The sequence below is a fragment of the Lutjanus erythropterus genome, chromosome 11 (genome assembly GCF_056507025.1).
Source record: "Lutjanus erythropterus isolate fLutEry1 chromosome 11, fLutEry1.hap2, whole genome shotgun sequence".
Taxonomy (NCBI): domain Eukaryota; kingdom Metazoa; phylum Chordata; class Actinopteri; order Lutjaniformes; family Lutjanidae; genus Lutjanus; species Lutjanus erythropterus.
In genome coordinates, this window is record NC_139327.1 from 500,550 (window position 1) to 516,998 (window position 16,449).

The window sequence follows — 16,449 nt, forward strand, 5'->3', positions numbered from 1 at the left end:
CTTGAAAGGTGATGAGAGCTGACTTTCTGATTGGTTTATTGCATGTTCGGCCTAAACTCGCCTGTGAATTAATGAGGGCACTTGGGCACGTCTGATAGGTCTATCCCGCTTTGCGCTGGTGGCGCAAAGGGCGGGGCAGGGCAAAATATCACTCCCGCCCCTGGCACAAGACAACAAGGTTGGATTTGGACACACCTTGAATAAATTAAATCCACTGCACCTCCCACCTTCCACTTACGCTTTCAATCAGCACAAGACACGACCCTAAGGCACGAGCTCAAGATAGGGCCCTGTGTTTCTCTGTGTCTCTGTGTGTGTAAGCAAGTGCTGACCTCCAGTGCCAAATGGTGCTGCGTGTCTTCTCCCAATGTTCTCCGTTTCTTTGTGGGTGGCTCCTGAACAGGTCCCCTGTACTCCTCATCCTCAGCCAGATTAGGAACAGCTTCCCTGATCCAATACATAAGTTTTATGAATCAGTTGTGAAAACCAATTAGGGATATATTAACCAAACCCAGCAATTATATTTCATCTAAATTTCACATTAATTAATTATTTGAATAAGATGACATATAAGCATTTAAAGCTACACATAATTTATGCAGAGAATTAACAATTAGGCTAGGCTACATAATAATGCATTTAACATACCTGATAGCCTGCATGCGATTCATGAATGTCTGGGTGATTCCTGCGATGTAGACAGCATCGATGTTCCTCTTCTGGAGCTGATTATACAGCATGTCCACATGTGGCATGATCTTATGGAACAAGGCTAGGGAAAAACACAAAGCTTCATCTTCCAGCATTCTCAAATAGCCTCCAGCCTCTCTCTTCGTAGGGCTATCAAACGCTTCACTGTTCCAGATGGTCTGAAAACACTTCACCAGATCATTCTTGTGCTCATAGACTGTGTTGACTGCACCACTGTTGAAGTTCCAACGTGTTGACGATGCACTTGGAAGTCGGTGCGCCACCATCTCATCTAGCACTGCAGTTCTCTTGCTCGCTTTTGAGAAAAAAGAAGCAAATCCCCCCATGTCAGTAAAAAAGTGAATGATCTGAGGGATGTGGGAAGTTGCCTGCTGCATTACCAGCTTTAACTGATGGGCATGACAGTGAATGTAGTGAGCGTTTGCATAGATGTCCTGTACCTTTCGCTGCACTCCTCCAGTGGCACCCCTCATTACCGCAGCCCCATCATATGCCTGGGCCATCAACTTTTTTTCTTGTCTCTCGGGAAGGATGCTGTGCAGCCTCTCCAATAAGGCACTGGCTATTGAATCCGCATAGCTGTTGGGTAGCTTGATGATTTCATAGAACCGCTCCTGTATATTGTTGCGTCCATCAATGTACCTTAGTACCAGGACTAGCTGACAGTGTGTGGAAATGTCGGTAGTTTCATCAGCCTGGATTGCTAAAAACTCAGCTGTCTTTACTTCATCTATGATCTGTTCTCTCAGAACTGCCAGCATACAGTCCAGGAGCTTGTTCTGAACTGTCTTCGAGGTGCCTTTAAATACGGTCGCATTTTCAAGGTGCTCCCTCAAGTCCCAATCAATGGATGCCATTAAGTTGACTAAACCTCTGAATATCCCGGTGTTGTCTTAGGAATCCCTTTCATCATGTCCCCGCATTGCTAATTCAAAAGCACCACAAAATTTTACATTTATTTTGGATAAAATATTACGGTTTTTTATCTACCTCTTCATTGTGCCTTCTTACAGCGATGCGGTCCCCATTATCTAGCTGTGTTGCTATGCTAATCTTTCCGAGCACAGCTAGCTTTACCCCCCCTTGACCTCTCATGCTTCTTGATCCGTTCAGAGAGGTGCTTTAAGTCAGTTAGTCCAGTCTTTGTCCAAGTTGAATCACATTTGTCACTTCTGAAGAGGATACAGGGGAAACAGAAAAGTGCATTGGCTGCTCCACAACCTGCCAGCCACGTCTTACGGTTCAACCAGCTCAGACAAAAACTCTGTTTGTACAATTTATCTTTCTCCTTGGTTTGCTGGGAAATGTTAATTTCAGGTTTGTCGGGTCCCAGCTCCTTAACGAGAAGTTTTTCCTCCGTCGTCCATCTCGCAAAAGGGTACATTAATAATTTCACCGAATTTGGTGGAAGCTGTGCTTGAACTCCAGTTGTCACTGCCATCGCCATCGCCATCGCCATCGCCATCATCTCTCTTCCTCGTCACCATAGTTTTTTTTCTCCCGCTGTAGGACAGAGTCTGGGAGTCGCACTACAAAAAAAACCTATCACTGGCTCCTCACGTAGCTCTAGCAATCATAAACCTTCACACATTTTACGTAGCAGTTGCGGCTACATTTCCAGCGCCCCACCGGCATTAAATTTGGTGACATTGATAGGCCGGATTGGCTACTTAGCTGCAGGTCAGGGGCACTTTGCCGAGCGCCCCGTGAGAGAATGATACACTGTAGGTCAGTCTAATCAGAGGCATGCAACAAATTGTGATCACACCAAAATCTAATTAAAGGCCCTGTCAACCATAATATCCACTCAAAAAAAAAAAAAAAAAAGTGGCTGTTGACAGTATTACACTAGTCTTTATCACTTGATTAAAGACAGGTGTAATCATTCCCACAAAACAAAACAAAAATTCAGGTATGAAATTCAAAACAAAGTTTGAGCTCATTAAATCTGTCACCAGGAAGTGCATGATTACTCAAGCTCAGTGTGAAAAAGACACATTTGAAACATTTGGATGGAGAAGGTCACAAAGCTAGCTCGTCAAAACTGCAGTTTGTCCAACAACAAGTGACATTTTTGGGTCATGTGATGACATGTGAGGGCAAATCCCTCTCCCAAAAAAGAGTAAAAGCATTTTAAAACATTTTCAAACTCAATCATAAAGAAACACGTTATGCCTTTTGTGTTCCTGTTGCAGGCCCTTCATTCCCACTGGTGTTTTCACTGGTGTCCTCAAGGCCCCCCTGAGTGCAATCGCACCTGGGTGAGGCCTAGAAGCACATAGTAAAGTGACATGGACTGCTGATGCAGGGTAAACATTTGTTGACTTAAAACTTGTCCTTCGGAAGACTCTGACGACTCCAACTCTTGGGTTACCAGATCCAAACCGACCTTTCGCTCAGACTGTAGACAAAGAGTGTTGAGTGTTACTCCAGGACCACGGAGACAGACAGAGACCTGTAGCCTACTTTTCAGCTAAACTACAGGAATTCCTACTTTTAAAGGTGACTGTAAACTAATTCTGCTCTCGTATGTCTCCGCCAGTCCCACCAATCTTACGTTGTTTCTTTTGCAATGATTCTCCAGGATTTGCACACGGTCCCATAGCATATCCACCTTTTTCCCCATGGTACCGGTGTTTGTCACAAGGCCCTCAGTCGTGTCCTCCAGCTGGGAGATTCGCTCCTCCGCCTCCTCCACTCGTACCTGTAGCCCGCTGACAGAGTTTTTCAGCTCGGTGGTGGTTTCTTTGATGGTCACTACATCAGCAGCTACTTCCGTCAGTTTAGTACTCAGTTTGGTTATTTCAGCAAAGATTTTTTCCATACTTATTTTCTGTTCTGCAGCTTCGTCGGGAGACTTGTCCTCATTAGCAGCTAGCTTGTTCTGAGTAGCTATGTGGCCCATATCCTTAAAATATTTCGACGTTGTCGCCATTTCTCACCGCCAAAAATGTAGTCAAAGTACTAAGAACTTTTCTGGGATAAAGTCTATCAATATTTAGCTCAAGGTAGGCAGATAAATATGGATTAAACAATTAAATTAGTTGCGAGTGGTCTGAGCCCTCCTACAGTGCTGCCATCCTGCTCAGCATACCCACGTGACTCCTCATTTTCATTTAGTTCTAGGGATAACCTAATCAGCATTTCTGTAAATGTGCCAGTGTTAGACAGACAGTTAGCTGGCTAAATTTCAACTGCAGGTGAGAAGTTTTGAAACCTATGAAGTGTATTTTTTGGCCACTTGGGCTGTGTTGATTATATATATGACAGCCACCCCAAACTAGAGCTGTAACATTAATTGGTTAATAGATAATTAATCAACTATCAAATTAATCACCAATAATTCTGATAATTGATTAATCACTTTGAGTAATTTTTTAAAGAAAAAAAGTCTCAATAGTCTGTTTTTAGTGTGAATATATTCAAATGTTTTCTGTTTTTTTTAGTCCTCTGTGACAGTAAACTGAATATATCTAGTTTGTGGACAAAAGAAGACATTTGAGGAATGTCATCTTGGGCTTCAAGAAATGCTGATCAAGTGATTTTCACACTTTTTTTTGACATTTTATAGTCCAACCAACTGATTGATTAATCAATACATTAATTCTGAAATAATAAATTATGAAATATTAAAAATAATTGTTAGTAGCAGCACCACCCCAAACAAATGAAATAAATGTCATTAGTCCAGTAGTGGCACACTTAAAAGTTATCTTACCTTCTCTGCAATCAAGAGCACTAAACAGTAGAATGAAAACAGATCTATCGGACTTGTGTATACAGCATTTTTATGACAATCAACCATAATCAAAATTCTTTGCTCACCTTAGTTTCCATTGTTTTCACTGGATGCGATTAGTGCATTGTCTTTCTGAGCCACAGCCAGATCTTGGGGTGAATCACTGGGACTCTGGTTCACTACCAGCCTATAAGGATCTGTCACTGCAGAAGGTGATGTGGTGATCAACCTCACCAGATTGTTGATGCATCCCAAAAAGACTGACCAACACTTTTAAATTCACTTAGAGCTGCAAATTAGAGCTGCAAACCACGGCTGCAGACTCAAGAATGACTCGACGACACAATTTTAGAATTCAAGATCTAAACAAGATTAGTGGATTCTGAAAAGGAATAGTGAACTTTAGTGGCTCACTCAGTTACAGCATGGTCTGCGACATGAATATGTTGTTGTCCATGTTGACAACTGTTTAGCTCATCTTGTTCAGATTGCTAATGTAGTCTACAGGCTTTCAGTACACATTGTATTTGAACTTGTTTATGTAATAAATTTGCATTGAACCATTGTAAAAAAGATATGTAGTGTTCATAACCTGTTATGTGACAATTTTAAAGATCTTGTTTTTAAAGGTACACTTGTAGTTTTGGGAAAGAATTTTGAATCAAAAAAGAATATTCACGGATACATACATGACTGACTGAATTAATAATTAATTACAGAATAAACAAATTGTCCTCAAAGAGCATAATTTTCATATTGTTTCTTTTTTTTGCAGGGACCCAACTTTCTGGCTTCAGACAGTGTTTTAGGGACCTCATTTTCCTCTTAGGATCCCTTATTTATTCAGTTATGAAAATATATCAATATTTGTGTTTGTATTATTACTTTTCTGAGTTTGAATTTCTTTTCCAAAACTGCATAATGTGCCTTTATAGTTGCTAGGTTTACACTAAATGGTCAGAAGTATGCCACACAGTACCTTCATAACTGTTAAAAGGATGGTTCCTGTTATTCGAAGTGTGTTTGTATAGGGTACTTATCCATAGTCAGTGTATTGCCCACAGTAGATGTTAGTTGCCTGCTTCTGGTTTGGAGAAGCAGCAGGAGTACCGATGCAGATGAGCTAAACAGTATACTGCTTTAGACAGGGTTAGCAGCAAAATATTTTAACCACTTGAAAGTGTTCTTCCCAACAAAAAAGTATTTAACTTTATGCAATATTTCAAATATATTCACTGCTTTACCTTCCTGTCTGCCAGCCTTTCCAACAGGATCTCACCTTTATACAAGCCAAATATCATATCTCCAAAGCCACCCGAGTCTTAGCAGAAGCACTACTTACTTAATACATGGTTGGCTTGGAGAGCGCGATATTTGGCTTATATAACAGCAGTATACCATGAGAAAAGGCTGCCTGGTAGAAAGGTGAAGCTGAGAAAATATTCAAAATATAATGTACATTTAAACTGATACAAATTTTTGTAAGTGGTTAAAATATGTTATATGTTGTTGCTGACCCTTTCCTTAACAGTGCATTGCTACGCTTCTGTGCTGGTATGCGTCTTTGCTTCTACAAAATTGGAGGCGTGTCAACATCCATCGACTGCAGGTAAGTCAGTGTCACATACAACCTAGGTTCTGTATAAACACCTGAAAAATGTTAGAAATTAGTTTTAATACAAATATGAAATATTGTAGTTAAAGGTATAGTTTTTGCACATTTTCCTGATATTGTTAGTTACATGACGTTGATAGATACTTTATTTTAAACCAGATTTCCAGAGGCTTTGAGTTGCTACACAGTTTACAGATGGCCAAATGTGTTTCTCTGCAATTATAATGTTCTTTTAGGATAAAAAAAGAAATAAAAAATTACTGAAACTGACTGCCTCACTTTTTTGAGTACATTTCTCAGCACTCTTCCTTTATACATAAATAATATTGTATGACACAGAAAAACATCTTCTTTTTTAAGTTTTAAGTTAGTGTTTTTGAGTTACGGATAGTTAAGAGGGCTTACTGAACATGAAATGATGGGTTTTCATTAGGCCTGTCACAGTACGTAACAGCCAATGAAATACAAGTAATTTTTCCAACAACCAATCAAAGCACAGATGTGTTTTTTTGACAGCCAATCAGAATATAGGGAGATTTTACAACAGCCAATCACAATACAGGGGGATTTTCCAGCAACCAATCAGAATTAAGAGGTATTTCTCAACAGCCAATCACATTACAGTGGGATTTTATAACAGCCAATCACAATACAGGGGGATTTTCCAGCAACCAATCAGAATAAAGAGGTATTTCTCAACAGCCAATCACATTACAGTGGGATTTTCCAACAGCCACTTACAATACAGGGGGATTTTACTAGACTTGCACTGATTAATCGGCAATGCTCGGAATCGGGCCGGTTTTCACGTGACTGGCCTTGACCGGTGACTAGCCGGTCAGCGTCACAAATCCGGTTCTGTGCCCGTCATTGTTACACACATGTTCTGCACGATGGTCACGTCATGCGCACAGCAGACAAACTGACCGTGACGTCAACACAGCACTGATAACAGCTACACACTCAGACACACGTCTGCATGAAGCTGGTGTCAGCGACAGATTCCAAGAACAGGATAAAGAGAAGACAGACAGTCTACAACGAGACAGAGCAGCTGACAATGTCGCAAAACAGCCGTAAACTCTCTCGCACTTCAGGCTAATGCTAGCAAGCTAGCAGCAGACTGCTGTTCACAGAGGGACAGTTAAAATCTCACCTCCTGTTCTGGCTGAAGAATAAACAACCTGTGTTGATGTGTCTCCTCAAACATTTTCTCATCCAGACTCGTTTAACTTCTGTGTTTGTTTTTCTCACGGCAAAGTTTTACTTCAAACTGTTGCACCGCGTTAGTCTCTGGTTTGTTTACATTCGCTTCCACAAAAGATCACGTGAAATCGCGTACCACGAAATCCCGCGAGATGATCTCGCGAGATCACATTCACCCAATTCAGAATCTTAATATAAAATTATAATAAGGCCTGGTTGTAATCTGGATGATTTTGGAGAAAGTATTAAATTAATATTTAATAGTCAGTGTCTTATTATGAACATATTTACAAGAAAAGTTGCAAAAATGTTTGTGAAAATGGAAATCGGAATCGGCTAAGAAAGTTGAAATCGGTGCAAGTCTAGATTTTACAACATCCAATCACAGCACAGATGTTTTTCATGACAGCCAGTCACAATACGGAGTCATTTTCAAACAACCAATCAGAATAAAGAGGTAATTCTCAACAGCCAATCACATTACAGTGGGATTTTCCAACAGCCAATCAGAATACAGGGGGATTTTCCAATAGCCAATCAGAATAGAGGGGGATTTTAAAACAGCAAATCAGAATAAAGGGGGGTTTTACAACAGCCAATCACAATGCAGGGGGATTTTACAACAGCCAATCACAGCAAAGGGTGATTTTCCAACAGCCAATCAGAATGCAGGGGGATTTTACAACATCCAATCACAGCACAGATGTTTTTCATGACAGCCAGTCACAATATGGGGTCATTTTCAAACAACCAATCAGAATGCAGGGGTTTTTTGCAACAGCCAATCAGAATATAGGGGCATTTTACAACAGCCAATCACAGTGCAGTGGGATTTTCCAACAGCCAATCACAATGCAGGGGGATTTTACAACAACCAATCACAGTGCAGTGGGATTTTCCAACAGCCAATCACAATGCAGGGGGATTTTACAACAGCCAATCACATTACAGTGGGTTTTAAAACAGCCAATCAGAATGCAGGGGGATTTTGCAACAGCCAATCAGAATACAGAGGGATTTTCAAACAGCCAATCAGAATACAGGGGGATTTTCCAGTAACCAATCAGAATAAAGAGGTATTTCTCAACAGCCAATCACATTACAGAGTGATTTTACAACAGCCAATCAGAATACAGGGGGGGTTTTCCAATAGCCTATCAGAATACAGGAGGATTTTACAACAGCCAATCACAAAACAGGGTGATTTTCAAACAGCCAATCAGAATACAGGGGAATTTTACAACAGCCAGTCACAATGCAGTGGGATTTTACAACATCCAATCACAGCACAGGGTGATTTTCCAACAGCCAATCAGAATGCAGGGGGATTTTACAACAGCCAATCACAATACAGGGGAATTTTACAATAGCCAATCAGAATAAAGGGGAATTTTTACAACAGCCAATCACAATGCAGGGGGATTTTAAAACAGCCAATCACAGCACGGCTGTTTTTCATGACAGCCAATCACAATACAGGGTTATTTTCAAACAACCAATCAGAATATAGGGGGATTTTCTAGCAACCAATCAGAATAAAGAGGTATTTCTCAACAGCCAATCACATTACAGTGAGATTGTGCAACAGCCAATCACAATACAGGGGGAATTTCCAGTAACCAATCAGAATAAAGAGGTACTTCTCAACAGCCAATCACATTACAGTGGGATTTTACAACAGCCAATCGCAGCACAGATGTTTTTCATGACAGCCAGTCACAATACGGAGTCATTTTCAAACAACCAATCAGAATGCAGGGTTGTTTTGCAACGGCCAATCAGAATATAGGGAGATTTTACAACAGCCAATCACAATACAGGGGGATTTTCCAGCAACCAATCAGAATAAAGAGGTATTTCTCAACAGCCAATCACATTACAGTGGGATTTTCCAACAGCCAATCAGAATACAGGGGGATTTTCCAATAGCCAATCAGAATACAGGGGGATTTTACAACAGCAATCACAAAACAGGGTGATTTTCAAACAGCCAATCAGAATACAGGGGAATTTTACAACAGCCAATCACAATGCAGTGGGATTTTACAACAGCCAATCACAGCAAAGGGTGATTTTCCAACAGCCAATCAGAATGCAGGGGGATTTTACAACATCCAATCACAGCACAGATGTTTTTCATGACAGCCAGTCACAATATGGGGACATTTTCAAACAACCAATCAGAATGCAGGGGTTTTTTGCAACAGCCAATCAGAATATAGGGGCATTTTACAACAGCCAGTTACAATACAGGGGGATTTTCCAACAGCCAATTAGAATACAGGGGGATTTTCCAGCAACCAATCAGAATAAAGAGGTACTTCTCAACAGCTAATCACATTGAAGTGGGATTTTCCAACAGCCAATTACAATACAGGGGGATTTTACAACAGCCAATCAGAATACAGGGGGATTTTACAACAGCCAATCACAGTGCAGTGGGACTTTCCAACAGCCAATCCCAATGCAGTGGGATTTTACAACAACCAATCACAGTGCAGTGGGATTTTCCAACAGCCAATCACAATTCCGGGAGGATTTTACAACAACCAATCACATTACATTGGGATTTTCAAACAGCCAATCAGAATGCAGGGGGATTTTGCAACCGTCAATCAGAATACAGAGGGATTTTCAAACAGCCAATCAGAATACAGGGGGATTTTCCAGTAACCAATCAGAATAAAGAGGTATTTCTCAACAGCCAATCACATTACAGAGTGATTTTACAACAGCCAATCAGAATACAGGGGGGTTTTCCAATAGCCTATCAGAATACAGGAGGATTTTACAACAGCCAATCACAAAACAGGGTGATTTTCAAACAGCCAATCAGAATACAGGGGAATTTTACAACAGCCAATCACAATGCAGTGGGATTTTACAACATCCAATCACAGCACAGGGTGATTTTCCAACAGCCAATCAGAATGCAGGGGGATTTTACAACAGCCAATCACAATACAGGGGGATTTTACAATAGCCAATCAGAATAAAGGGGAATTTTACAACAGCCAATCACAATGCAGGGGGATTTTAAAACAGCCAATCACAGCACGGCTGTTTTTCATGACAGCCAATCACAATACAGGGTTATTTTCAAACAACCAATCAGAATATAGGGGGATTTTCTAGCAACCAATCAGAATAAAGAGGTATTTCTCAACAGCCAATCACATTACAGTGGGATTTTGCAACAGCCAATCACAATACAGGGGGAATTTCCAGTAACCAATCAGAATAAAGAGGTACTTCTCAACAGCCAATCACATTACAGTGGGATTTTACAACAGCCAATCACAATACAGGGGGATTTTCCAGCAACCAATCAGAATAAAGAGGTATTTCTCAACAGCCAATCACATTACAGTGCGATTTTACAACACCCAATCACAATACAGGGTGATTTTATAATAGCCAATCACAGCACAGATGTTTTTCATGACATCCAATCACAATACAAGGTCATTTTCAAACAGCCAATCTGAATAAAGGGGGATTTTGCAACAGCTAATCACAGCACAGATGTTCTTCATGACAGCCAATCACAACAGAGGGGTATTTTCAAACAAACACACAACACAGGGAGATTTTACAATATATAAAATTTTACAATATATGATTATCAAAGTTCATAGATTGTTTAATGTGTATGTTATTTAGGAGGTGTGTCAAAAAGTAACAGGACGTAGTGTGCTGTGTGAGCTATGAGTCGGGTAGGGATTAGCGGGTTGTGTCAGTTTGTGACAGATTTTTCCTCAGCCGGACCAGAAACTTCAGGTTGGTTCATTGCTCTGTGCCCATCACTTGACGGCCTGAAACTAAAGAAAAAAGGTCATATATTTGTATACAATATAATTGATATGAGTATGCAGTTATCAGTATGACTATTTCTACCATTGTATATGATGGAATATTAGAATGTCAGTATCAATATATAAAAATGCACAGTAACAAAAATCAAGTAGGGCAAGAACATCCTCTGAATTAAAATTGAATTCAAATATAAAAAATAATTCAGAGGATTATCTTCTGCCTCCTCAAACCTAATGTACCCCAGTGTGGGGGCTGGATTTGTTTTTAGAGTGGCAGTGTGAAAATATTTTAAATGTATGGCAAACAGGTTCTGGTAAGGATGGAATGTAAGGTTTATGCCACAGGTATCCTAAATTAACAGCATTGGGAAATACCCAAATCATTTTTTTATGTTTCTGTAATGGTTAATACACCAGTATGTAGAGGGAATTTAACCGAAATATTTCTAATGCTAAAATGTAATTATTATTGTTATCCATGAATTTTCAAATTTACTGTTTACAAAAAAACCCAGAAAACATAGTAAAGCACATTATTATTTCTTGATTAAGATGTCAAATTATAGTTATTTACTTGCATTCCTGAACAGAAAAAAATGTTTTAGTGGTTGAATGCTATGCTTGATTAATTTCTGACTTCTCAGAGAAGCCCAGTGAGCCAGCTCAAATTTGGGTACAAAAAGGTGAATTCAGTTTGAAATTCCTCATTCCTGTTCACAATGGTAAAACGTCGAGAGTGCAGTGAAAATCAAAGAGTACACATTAAAACACTTCATGATGCTGGATGATCTCTGAGACAAATAGGGAAAGACATGGAGTCAATTGCTTCTGTGCTCAAAAAGTTACATTCAGTCACCCAAAAATTTATCTGTTTCACAAATGAATCACCATAGTTCACGTTCATGTAATTTATGTTTGGAGCAGACAAATCCACATTATCCTGTTTATTTATTTATTTATTTTTTGGTTTGATTTTTGCTGTTACAAATACCCATTTTTGGTAAACTGAAGAATAACGACAAAAAATTAGAAGATAGTTATGTCCTCAACTTATTTCCACGATCCAATACAAAAGTATCAGAACTGATCAATATTAGTATGCTCAAAATAATATAATTGATTTCAATGCATTGCTGTTTCTTATTAAATTCTCTCACCCCTTTTTTTTCTTTTTCTCACAAGATAATCAAAATTAATTAGTACAGAGGAATTCTCTACTCTTCTACGCATGCTTTTTGGAGTCTTACTTCACACAATATAATTATTACCCAGTAATGATTTTTCCATACACTATTGTGGTTTTAGTAAACACTGAGTCTTACTTTGCACAATACGACAATTAACCAGTGATAATTTTTCCCATACAATATTGTGGTCTTAGTAAACTCTTTTAAGTTGGACTCGTCAGTGCACCTCCAGGTTTCTACTAAACCTTGGTTAAAAACTGTCGGGACTCTTTCCCATCTCAACTCTTATATCTTGACATCTTTAGTAACCTGATTTTTCCCCCTTTTTTATTTTTCTAAAAATCAATTAAATAAATTTTCAGATTCTCACCAATCAGAATTGTTGAATCGCAGCGCTGAGTGAGTCTGGTCTCGGGTCTAAGGCCCTCCTTCTCACCAGTCTTTGTGGGGAGGTTGAGGTTGAAGGGAATATCTCCTCAGGGTGTGCACTACCACCGTCGACCCTGAGTCCAGAAACCCTCACACAAGCGATCCCACTTCTGACACCAAATTGTAAATTGAAAATCTGAAAATTAAGACCATGACCCCATGACCAAGATTGTCTTTCTGGTGTTTTAATCGAGCTTTGCAAAGGATCAGTACACAGTCACACTCAAAGTGTAAAAGGAACTGATAATCAAGTCAAGAATGTAAATCTGTCTTACAGGGTTAGGAGATGAAGGAGGTTGGGTCAGGATGGACCTGAACTGCTTATCGGGAGAGTCAGGATGTGATTGTGTTATCAGAAGTTGTTCTTCCAAAGGGAAAACAGCTGTGTGTACAAGGACGAGTAACCAGTTAGTGCCTGACAGAACATGCGAAATAACTAAGAGGAACAACAGTGACCAGTTTGGTGAATAATTTTCCCACCACAGTGGTTACACAGCGTTGGGTAATTTCTCTATCATCCCTGGACACATCAAGTCCATAAATACTGGGCAACAGGTCCCACTCGTTACAACGCAGACATTCTTCCTCTGTGGGCATAGAGTCACAGCATTCACAGGAGCACAACCAATCTTCACAGATTCACAGACATGCAGCAGCTGCTTCACCCTCATCTGCCCGTTGCCCCTCTCTCTCTATCCTCATCCGCTCTTTGTTTGTAGGAACTCAAACTCCTCATCCGTATACTCGGGCTTAAATAAGTACTGGCAGCCACTGAAATCAAAGGTCTCATCTACATTCTCCAAATCAGGTAAATATTTAGCCATGACACTTCAATCGGCCTAGTAAACTCTCACCTGTACTATGGGACAACCAACTGACTTTTACAAGTCATGGCTCCTCAGTTTTCTTCCAGTAACAAGCAAAGATCCCGTGAGATTTTGTCACACACAGTCCGAAGCAAGTGAAGGGTAAGACAGACGCTTCGCATGCTGTTGACAGAGATAAAACTGGCAATCTGAGCGGGTCTGTGGTGAAAAAAAGCACTTTCAATGCAAGAACTTGTACGGGACACATTTGTCCAATGTATACTGTTGTACTTATTTCGCAGCTGCCAGCTGCATCTGCTTTCCTCAATACTGGACCAATTTCAAAACGAGCTGTCTCAATCAAGGCCAAGGTTGAAAATTTCCAAAGTTGTCCTTTAATACTCACTCATAATTACACCATGTCTTGATGGAGACTACATTCTATGAAATTTTCTGACCATTCTATGGCCATTATCACTAAAGGCTAAAACACACCGGGCCATGCTGCATCACTCTCGTCCAAGACAGTGTGCTTGGAATATATCTCGACCTCAGCATCTCTGACCCTCCATCTTTGCCATCAAGCTAGCGTGTGTTGTGAGACTGAGCTCCTGTCTGTGCAGGAGAGCAGAGGCAGTGGTCTGAAGAAGTGTCTGTGTGTTAAAGTGATAGTTCACCCAAAAATGAAATTCCACTCATGCCATTTACACCATGTTTTTAGCCTAAACAGGGCTGTACAGTGCGACAATTTTCGACGTAATTTGGTAATAAAAATCATTCTGTGCGAAGAGAAATACGTGTCCACTCGCACAAGTGTGAAGGAGTTGCGCTGGTATCATGTCTAAAAAAAAATAGTAGGGAAAACAAGGCTATAGGCCACATACGGCCTGCGAGATAATTTCACGTGTCTGTTATGAATGGCCCATCGGTAAATAGCACTCCCACCACTCATACTACAAATCCCACAACGCACTGCGTCAGCTGCCGCGCAACTCGAGAAATAAATCAGCTCGCAGTCGCGAAGACGCAGGTCAATATGTTCATCTGTACCTGATGGGCTGATGGGTTTGTAATATTATTATATGAGCATATTTTTATGCCAAATGCAGTGCCATTGAGGGTTTGCATGATTAAAGTGTGCGATATCTTGTGTGCAGACAAAAAGCAAGCATTTTCAAATGTAACCCCCACCTGGATATGTGAGCTGAAATATTCTGAGCTGAAATATTCTCGTTTTCTTTTGTTATTGTTGAAGAAAAAAAATATTTTAAATCCTATTTATTTTATTGAGGAAAAAGTTGTTGCAGTCTGGCTGTTCAAATTCATATTTCTGAATAAAACATAGTCAGTTTTAGACAGTTTAATAAATGTTAATCCTGTTTGGCCCGCGACTTAGACTGTGTTTTAAATTTTGGCCCTTTCTGTGTTTGAGTTTGACACCCCTGCTATAGGCCGTCTCTTGTCCTATACGTCAGTTGTTGTAGCAATGCTTCACGGGAGTTGTAGTTCTAAGTGTGTACGGTCCTTCTCAATCCGAATACAAAAGAACTACATTTCCGGGTAAACAAACCAAAAAAGCACTGTTTTGTAAATATTGTGTGGCGGCAGGTGAACTGATGGCAGGGAATACGCCATACATCACAGGGAGTACAATCTTTAAACGTGACAACGTTTATAAACACAGTATTACAAAGCGACACATCACCTGTAGAGATGCTCACCTCGCCTCAAGTCAAGTTGTTTTGTAACATATTGTTCTGTTTTGAGTGTTCAATTTGAATGTTCAAGTACGTAAAATAAATGAGAATTGAAAGATCTGCTGCTGATTTAAAAATAATTTCAGTGGAAACGTGGAAAAAAAGTGGAAATAGTGTTACTGCAGTATTTTATCACTAAGAAATAACAAGATTTGTATGCATAGGCCTATGATGAGTAAATGGCAGATTTTAGTGTTGAACAGTAAAAATGACTAATTTTACTATTTTTCTCAAAGATGAAACCCTAACATTACAGAATGCATGATTATAATCAGCAACTTTGAGATAAAAAAAAATGTGGTTTGAATGGGAGTTAATTGTCCTTAACGTCTAAATCTGATGCTACACAAAAAGTAATAATGCATCAAAGTCAATATTTTGGTTAATCCTTGACATATCCAAGACTGATAAAAAAAATGCCCCAGCCACCCAACATTTGTTGTATGGAAAATATCTAAATTTCTTTGCTTTTTTTCATAAATAATAACAGTGAAATCGAGTAATCAAACAGGGTTTACATTTAAAGGGTTAAACTTCTCAAAATGATTGAATGTTTAGTTTTGGGGGCAGGACTGAAGTTGTTTGAGAGATTTATGCAGAAAAAAGTAGAAAAATATGAATCTGTACTTTTTTTAATGTAGTTTTTATGGAGGTGGACATTTTTGTCCTTAACAACCAATTAGGATGGAAATTAAGACGAAGCCAGGGGGTTAACATTTGATCAGTATCGAATTTAGCCAATAAACACGTTAACTAACTGTCCAACTGTGTGTGCTACTAAATTTTTCTTTGTGCTATTAAAATTTTTAACTTGCTAGCACCAGTGCTACCACCTAAAAAAGTAAGTGTACAGCCCTGCTAAATGACATCTGTAGCCTTTCAGGTCCAAATGCTCTGTAGTCATGGTAATGGGGTCCTTTGATGAGAGGGTCCTGCAAGGACAAATGGACCACGCTCATTCCAGCCCAGGTGCCCCACTCCCAAAGCAAAAAAGCTACGAAGATCTAGAGAGGGACAGCAGAGAGGAGGGAGGGAGGGGGATCGTGTGTGAAGTGCCGACTGATAGAAAACTTTTTTGATGATAAATCCTGATGGTACTGAACAGTTATCTGATTAAAATATCTGTCTGAAACAGACAGATGCTCGGCTACGCTATGAAATGTTTGTCACTTCACTGCATTATT